Source organism: Euprymna scolopes, chromosome 18, assembly GCF_053919585.1.
Source record: "Euprymna scolopes isolate OS-2025 chromosome 18, ASM5391958v1, whole genome shotgun sequence".
Lineage (NCBI taxonomy): Eukaryota > Metazoa > Mollusca > Cephalopoda > Sepiida > Sepiolidae > Euprymna > Euprymna scolopes.
Window position 1 is genome coordinate 66,716,108 of NC_136499.1, and position 9,473 is coordinate 66,725,580.

Genomic DNA, 9,473 nt, shown 5'->3' on the forward strand with positions numbered 1-9,473 from the left:
CTTGGCCAGTCCATCATATTTACCCTCAGCCTCTTCAGTAAAGCAGTGGTTGTCTTGGATGTGTGTTTTGGGCCATTTTCATGTTGGAACACTGCTCTGCAACTCAGTTTCTGGAGGGAGGGGATCATGCTCTCCTGTAGTATTTGACAGTACATGTTGGACAAATCAAATGAGGTATAGGTTGTTTAAATAGTTACATTAAATTTAACTTAAATTTGAAGATTTTGAAAAAATTACAAGTGCGGCACTATATATATATATATATATATATATATATATATATATATAATATTTATCAAAGAGCCTGGTATATAAGTAATTAAAACTAACCAAGATATAATAGACTATAGTAAACTGTAAGTACTATTTAAACCATTAATTATATGTGTTAATGTTATTGAGTAGCCTTTGCAATTCTGTCCACATCTCAACATTATGTCCCCTTAAGGAGATTTAAATAAATATATTTTTGGAGTATCTTTACTCAATTTTTGATCAAAATTCATTGCATGATTTTAATTCCAGAAAAAGTTTAAAACTTAAAAAAAAAAGCTTTTTAAAAGTCTTAAGCTTAAGGAGTTTTAATAAGAAATTAAAGTTCAAGGAATCTTGATTTATTTATTCCAATGGAGGTTCTCTCTTTGCTTGAATCTTATTAGAGACAACTAAACAATACTGATGAATGCAGTGTTTGCACTTCTCATTCAATAAATGATAAAAATTAAAGCAAGCTTAGAAAAATTGAATAATTTAACGGAAAATGGTGCCCATATTACGCACCTTAAAACCCTCTTAAATATACGAAATAAACTGAAATTTCAGAAATATCGCAGCTGTATTTCAAAATCTATAATTATCGATTCATCAGTTTAGAAATATCCTGTATAACGAAATATGTATGGACAGACATACACACATACCTTACTTTATATACATGCACTCCCTAGGTGTTAAAGTATAGAAAAAATAATCTGCTTCATCTTATGGACTACATTATATATATATATATATATATATATATATATATATATATATATAAATAATTTGTTAATTAGTTTTAGAAATTATTGTGAACACACACACACACACACACACACACACACACACACACACACACACATATATATATATAAACTTGGATAGGTATATCCTGCTGGTTAGTTCTCTTCTATTAGTTCTCTTCTCTACCATATTAACTGATAGTGGTGAAGGTGTTGAACATCAGGCTGCAGAGTCAACAATGGTTTTGACTGGCAGTAATTAGCATTTTTAGCATTTTTTACACTGAAACCTGCAGAAGTATAAAACACTTGTGTTTGTGCGTAATAATAATCATAAATATTTTATAGACATTATCTCTCTCTCTCTCTCTCTCTCTCTCTCTCTCTCTCTATATATATATATATATATATATATATATATAGTAATTTATGAAATATATATGGCGATTAAGCTACACTGAATATTCCGCGTTTCATCCACTCTAGGACTCTTCAGGCTTATGCGCATAAGCCTGAAGAGTCCTAGAGTGGATGAAACGCGGAATATTCAGTGTAGCTTAATCGCCATATATATTTAATAAACTACTAACTAGCTCTACCTACGTATTGAGCACTTTTGAAGTAAATACTTAAAGTTTACGCATAAATCTATACTTTCGTATATTAATTTTATGTGAGTAAATTAAGTAGTTATATATATATATATATATATATATATATATATATATATATATATATATATATTAATGAAAAATTAATGAAACCAAAGGGATGTAGTGTTTACCTGATATACGCACTGGTAAACTTCAACCTAATATAAACAACAGTATTTATATATAGAAAATTTAATCCCAACCGAATTAAAATAGCTCAATACGCAATAGAGAGCAGAGCTTCTTATACGAGAAAGAAAATTAAAACTGTAAGTTGAACTTTTCAATCAAAATTCATTGTTCGACTGAATACTCCAAAATACAATTTACAAAGTTCTTATTCCACGGAGTTCCAAAGAATGCTATTGTTGTTATTCTTCTCATCAGAGGACATAAAGAAATCAGCAAATTATATTTGTAGCAATGCTACTATTTGCTAGTTAAGGCATGAAGTGAAACCACTATTTATTGTAGTTATAAATTGCCAAATAAAAAAGTGAAAAAATGTTTGATATGTAAAAAAAGAAAAAAAAAGTATATATATATATATATATATATATATATATATATATATATATATATATAAACACACCATGCATACTATTTCAGCTTGCATGAAAATCCTCTCAAGTTGATCCGAAATGCAAAATAGTTCTTTAGAGAGAATGAAGTCCAAAATAAGTCCAGCGTGATCATGCATATAATCCGTTTGAGAAGCCTTCAAAACAGCTAAAACAGCTAAAATAATGTAAATTGTTTTTTCCGGGCAGTGCACTAACCCAGACAGAAGTCTGTCCCCAGTCATATGGGACCTAAGAGTAAAAAGAGAGAAAACCAGTATGAGAACCTTCATCATCGGCTTAATTAGAAAAAAAAAATGATTTCTCATATATATATATATATATATATATATATATATATATATATATATATATATATATATATATATATATGTGTGTGTGTGTGTGTGTGTGTGTGTTATGTGTATGTTATTCTCATTTTATCTTTTTATTTTACCAGTATTTTCATTATAAATGAATAGGCTCAGCGAAAATACTTCTATAAGAGTATCATGTTTGCAAATATATAATCAAATAATTATATAAAAAAACTTGATACTAAAATGCATAGCTCTACTTGTTATTGAGCACTATTATATAAATAGAGTAAAGACTCACAGGATTAATTAAACAGCAACTATTAACACAAAATCACCAGCATTACTTTATAAACCTATAATATTTTTTATATTAATCGTGTACTATACATTATTTTGATCTTCAATCGATACCTTCGGTTTCACGAAGACACTGAAATACAGAGATAAATATATAGAATATTATCGATTCTCATAAGAATAGATCTTAACTATGTAAAATTATCGTTGTTGTTTTTTCATATTTAATATCGAGTTGTCAGTCCCAAGATATAAGGTTCGATCCGTGCTGTCGGCAGATCTGTTGTATAAACATGCTAATATGTATTTGAAAAAAAAAAAAAAGAAACAAGCCCATGTCCATGAAAGTAAAGTATTTATTTATTCGTTTATAACTATCTTTATAACTGTTTCGTTTAAGCAATAATGCAAAGGTTCTTTCTCTTTGGTTGAATCTTATTAGAGACAACTGAACAGTACTGATGAATGCAGTGTTTGCACTTTTCATTCACAAGGTCTAAGGTTTGATCCGTGCAGTCGGCGGATCAATTTTATAAGCAAATGACAATTCTTTGAAAGATAAAACATATATGTCTGCCTGTGAATATAAATATATATAATTATTAATATATACATATTTCCCCCAAAACTTTGGCCTTGATGGACGGTGGGTTAAAACTTTCTGCTATGGTTTCAAATGATTTGAAATAACAGCAAGGGGAGACTTGATTCCAAATGTTTCTCACATGTTATATGTCTCCTTTTTTTGTAAATAGAGTACGATTATGTATATCTCCGGTATCAAATAATCCTTATACACTGTGAAATTTTATGTATGAAACCAAAGAGAGGAGAAATAACAGATGAGAAATATTTGGAATCAAGTCTCCCTTGCTGTTATTTCAGATCATTTGAAACCATAGACACAAGTTTTATTCTCCCCTCCATCAAATCTAGAGGTTTTGGGGAAATATCAGATATTTTGTAATTCACCTTCAAAACTAGGAAAACAAATGACTATGATTGAAATATTTTATGGCTGTAAAAGAGCTCCAAAAAATAGACTTTGGATGATGGATGATCCCCTTAATGTGCGACCTTAAGAGCAAATATCACATAACCCACTACACAATTTAGGTCATTACCTTCATTTGTTAAATTCTGATCAATAGTCGCTAAAATTTCGAACTTATAGCATTGTCCCCAAAAAGTGGTATATCTATATAAATATATGGATATGTCTATACTGGTAGCCAAATTGAATATGCTTTGATTCTATGGGACGAAACTACATGAAAATATGTATGCTTTTGAAGATTATAATACCATTTTATAGTTAAACCTTTATGACAATTGGTAAAAAGAACCTATATTTTCAAACCAATAAAATATGGCTAAATTTGCCTACATGCAGGCCAGCTTCAGTTTTACTGCTTCAGTTATCTCCCCTGTAATCTTGCCAGGCCATATATATATATATATATATATATATATATATATATATATATATATATACAGTACTGTTCACTGTATCACAAGTCACCAGTGCAGCTAGACTAGCACCTCCCCCAAGCCGAGGATTGAACCTAGAACCATCGCGTTGATAGTCAGCAGTTCTGCTCATCGACCCACAGGAGTGGCGCCCGTAAATAACCTCAACAAATGTTCATTTAAACAAACAGCCGTACGGCACTTTTATAGTGCTCAAACCGCTTGCTTACAAACAAACAGCGAGCCTACACGTATACGCGAGATCACGATTTTCGGTCGTTTGATCACTATTGACTGTGTTAATGTTGTGCGTGTATTTGACATTTATAGTTGTAAATTTATCTTAATTTTTGTAGCAGTTGGTAGTAGCCAAGAAGTAAGCTCTCTAGCAAATGGAGTCAAAGGTGACGAACCCAGGTTCGAATCTCCCAACCAGTACTAATCGTCACTCCCTGCACTGATGATTACGAAAGCATGCCTGTAGATATCAAAACAATTATATATATAAATAGATAGATAGATAGTTTAGTATATCCATGTTTCAAATGTAAAGTTTTCTCAGCAGTGTGTCAGTTACATGAGCCAGGTAAGTTATCCAAAATGGTGTCCTTATAAGTTGTTTATGGTAAACATCTGACGCGTATGTGACTAAATATGCAGCAATAACATAATTTTGCAGACTTGTTAGTTGCAATACGAAACAATATCGTAATGGATACCTTTTGAAAAGTAATAAATAACCACCTAAGAAAACTTGATATTTGGAACATGGAAAATGATTATATTACAATATTACAATATGTATGCTGTGAAATCCAATAAAACGGCATTCATTGACATTAGGCTCTTTTCATAATTTAAAAAAATTTATATAAAAAAGTAACTTTTCAATTATAAAAAAAACTTAATTTATGAGAAAGTTTTTTAATCCATTACCATTGGTATGTGCAAACCGCGTACATTTCAAGTAAATGTTTAACACACACACACACACACACACACACACACACACACACACACACACACACACACACACACACACACACACACACACACACACACACACACACACAACACACACACACACATATATATGGAGCAGATTATATATATTTATATATATATATTTCTGTAGAAATATATTTTCTTATTATATATCAATATATATATACTAGTTTATAATTTGTTGATATTATTTTCATAAGTATGTATACACAACTTAGAATTAATAAATTTACTAATTATTAACTAGAACATTTTGGTAGAAGATTAAAAAATTAATTAAAATTGTTAGTACGAATAGTTTGTTTTAATGACTTTGATGAAAATTCAATATGGCGTAATGGAAAAAAGAAAGGTATCTGCAGCTTCTCTTCCAATATATATATATATATATATATATATATATATATATATATATATATATATATATATATATATATATATATATATATATAATCTGCTCCATACGTTGAGCTGTGTGATATATTAAATCCTTGAACATGTTTGAAATGGAGGAAATCAAATTCTCACCAATAAACATCGCTATTCCAAATCATAAATCTTATATTATAGATTTGATTCAAGCTACAAATTCATTTATAAAAAGAATCCGTTAGAACGTCTTTCACCATCACCCTTTGAAGGAAGTTGTAGAAGCACCTGTAAACCTACCACTAACACATGTGGAATATAGCGGAACATCCCATCTAATATGTGAAGATAGAACATACGCCAAATTTTATAAATTAAAGTCTATGAAATGCCCACCTGGCTATTGCAGCACTAGATGGCTTTGAACACGATATGTTCAATTTATTTAAAAACTTAAAATTAAAAAGAAATCAGGATTTATAAATCCAGCAATCAATAAAATAAATAAAACATCACAAAAAATACGTAACTCCGACTTAATAGTTCCTGTTGATAAGACTATGAACATTTATAGTATGAGTTTTAACACTTACAACAATTTAATCATGAATGAACTGAAAAAAATTATAAACTTGCAAATGATGAAGACATCCATAGCAAAAATACATCTGCCCTAAATATTTGCTCCCAAATCAACATACAGAACAATATTGAAGTCTACACATCAAAATGCCCGAGATTTACTTTGAAGGACCACAAACCAACTTTGAAATTAACCCCACAATAAGACTAATCTCTTCTTGTATTTCAGATATAGGCAACATTAGTAAAAAGATTCTAGATAGAACATTGCCAATGATTAAATCTAAAGTATCTCATAATCTATGGTCTTCATCAGACGAAGTTTTGAATGTAATAACAGTAAGTTTATAATGTTTGACATTGACTCATATTACCCATCTATTTCTACTAGATTATTAGATATGGCATTAGAATGTGCGAAATCTGAAACTAACATTGCTAAATTGGAAATTGACATAGTTAAATTAGCCAGAAGAACTTTAATTAAATATAATAATAAATATTGATCTAGAAAAAATAGAGAATTTAATTTTGATGTTACGATGGGTACCAGACTCTGCATAGGTAACTGATCTGGTTGGCGCTATATTTTGAAAAAGTTGGGGAAAAAAGGAACCAAATATACAGGAAGGTTTGTATAGAGATGATGCACTATTTTTCATTAACTCTGGAAGTAGAAATTTAGAAAGGATTAGTCAAAGGATATATAATTTCTTTAAAGATATTGGCTTAACGATAAAAATCATGAAGTAGTTAATTTCCTAGATGTCACCCTGAATCTAATTAACAACACGTATGAACCTTATCATAAACATAATCAAACTTTATACTATATTGATTATAAATCAAATCACCCAAGACCTATCTACTATGCGCTTAAATCATCAGAAGAAATAGCAATAACCAATCCGTCAAAAGGAATTGAAATGTGATTTTACACGGTAAAAATCCGAAGATTGGAAGAGAAGCTGCAGATACCTTTATATTTTTCCATTATGCTATATTGAATTTTCATCAAACAAAGTCATTAAACACAACTATTCGAATGGATGCGGTCCTCGCTAATGAAGCCAGATATGGCTTCTGTCGCTGTGTTCGAATCTATCGACTGCTGTTAATCGTGGCACCCTGTACCGAAGATTTCGGAAAGGATGAAACACTAGGTATTTAAAAATTATTATACTAAACAATTATATATATATATATATATATATATATATATATATATATATATATATATATACATATATATACAGGGTGGCCACAAAGTCACGCACCAATGTTAATTAAAAAAGTTAAAAAATTAAAAAAGTTATAGTAGTAACATCTATTCAAATTCAAAGTTCTTTACAAGGATTACAATTGCTCGATATGTTCGCCGTTTGCAGCTATGCACGAGCCAATACGAAATTCCTGTAGACACGATTCAGTAAATCAGCATCACTTTGTGGTCACCCTGTATATATATATATATATATATATATATATATATATATATATATATATATATATATATATATGTGTGTGTGTGTGTGTGTGTGTGCGTGTGTGCCTTGTGTGTGCCTTGTGTGTAAGAGAGGATAAAATAGCCGATCTATCATAAAATGGCATTAAGACAAGATATATGAAAAACTGTATATGTATGTGTTTAAGTAGTATTTCCTGTTATATTTTAAAATAGTCTTTTTCCTTACCATTTTTATTCCCTCTTGCCCCTTTCTTTTCCAGCTTTTTCTCCATCATAACCACACACACACACACACACACACACACACACACACACACACACACACACACACACACACACACACACACACACACACACACACACACACACGAAAAGAACATCAATAATAAAAAAAAAATCATCGAAAACTAAGCAAGTTCTTCAGTCTTTTCTACCATCATTTCAATATCCATCGAATACTGAAGAATTTCATTACGCCGAGGGAAATCTTTGGTGTAACCTAAATTGACGAGCCTTTGATGTTTGCCGTTCTGTTCGCATTTAAACAAATGTATATATTTTTAAAGATACGCCCAGGCATGTCTCGGAGAGATATTGTCGTCAGTAATCGGTCACGCTTCTGTTTGAAATAGTAGATTGAATGGAAACATCCTTTTTATGGGGTTCCTCACACTTCGGTAAGTTTGTCGGTCACTTGAATTTAAAACAGTATTTTCGTTTGCCTATCACGGTAATCGCATTTTAGTTAGTTTGTCAATATAAACTGGAGATTATATTACTTTAGTTTATAACGGTAATGTTTCAATTGTCTTTTCCCTTCGTCTGTCAGACTTAAATTTGAGATAACGTTATCGTTTGTCGGTGATGGTGAAGTTCGAAAACTCATTTCCGGTGGTTTGTCATGCTTTAGTATAAAATCGCATTTCGTTGGTCTATCACGTATATATTTGAGATAGCAGATTCGTCGTAAAATACGCACATCTAGATGGACGTTTCTCAATGATATTCACTGTTATTTTCTGTTATCATTTTTAGGGTGCAGTTCCCTTGAAGATGTCGGGCTTTTGCGTACTCTTTCAAACATAAAAAATATGAAAATAAAAGATAAAAGAAGACAGCTCTATGGGCTATTGTAACTCATCTCCTAATGTTAACCTTAAAACAACAGAGCCGGACTCTTTTCGTTTAAATGAAAAAAAATGTTACACACACACACACACACACACACACACACACACACACACACACACACACACACACACACACACACACACACACACACACACACACAGAACAAATAAATGACAAAAGCCTATATTACAAATTTCAAGATGTTTATAATCTTATCATTTATTGCTTTAAGTATGTCGACATGCACAAATCTTGACAGCACCTCTTTCGTAGCGCAACATCTTGAAATTTGGAAAATAGACTTTTGTCATTTCTTTGTTATATGCTTTATTATTACATCGAGCTTCATAAATTAAAGGATTGGTATGAATAAAAACTGAAATATAGAAACATATTTCCACATATATATCATTATATATATATATATATATATATATATATATATAAAATAAAAAGCTATAGCAAACATCTAAATGACTACTTTAAACACAGTTCCTGATTTCAAAAAAAGAAAAACTAAAAGGTAACTATCTCTATATATTTTTAAATCAAATGTATTATGTAAATTCAAAAATATATATTTTTTCTACTCATTTCTATCTCTAACCCATATTAAT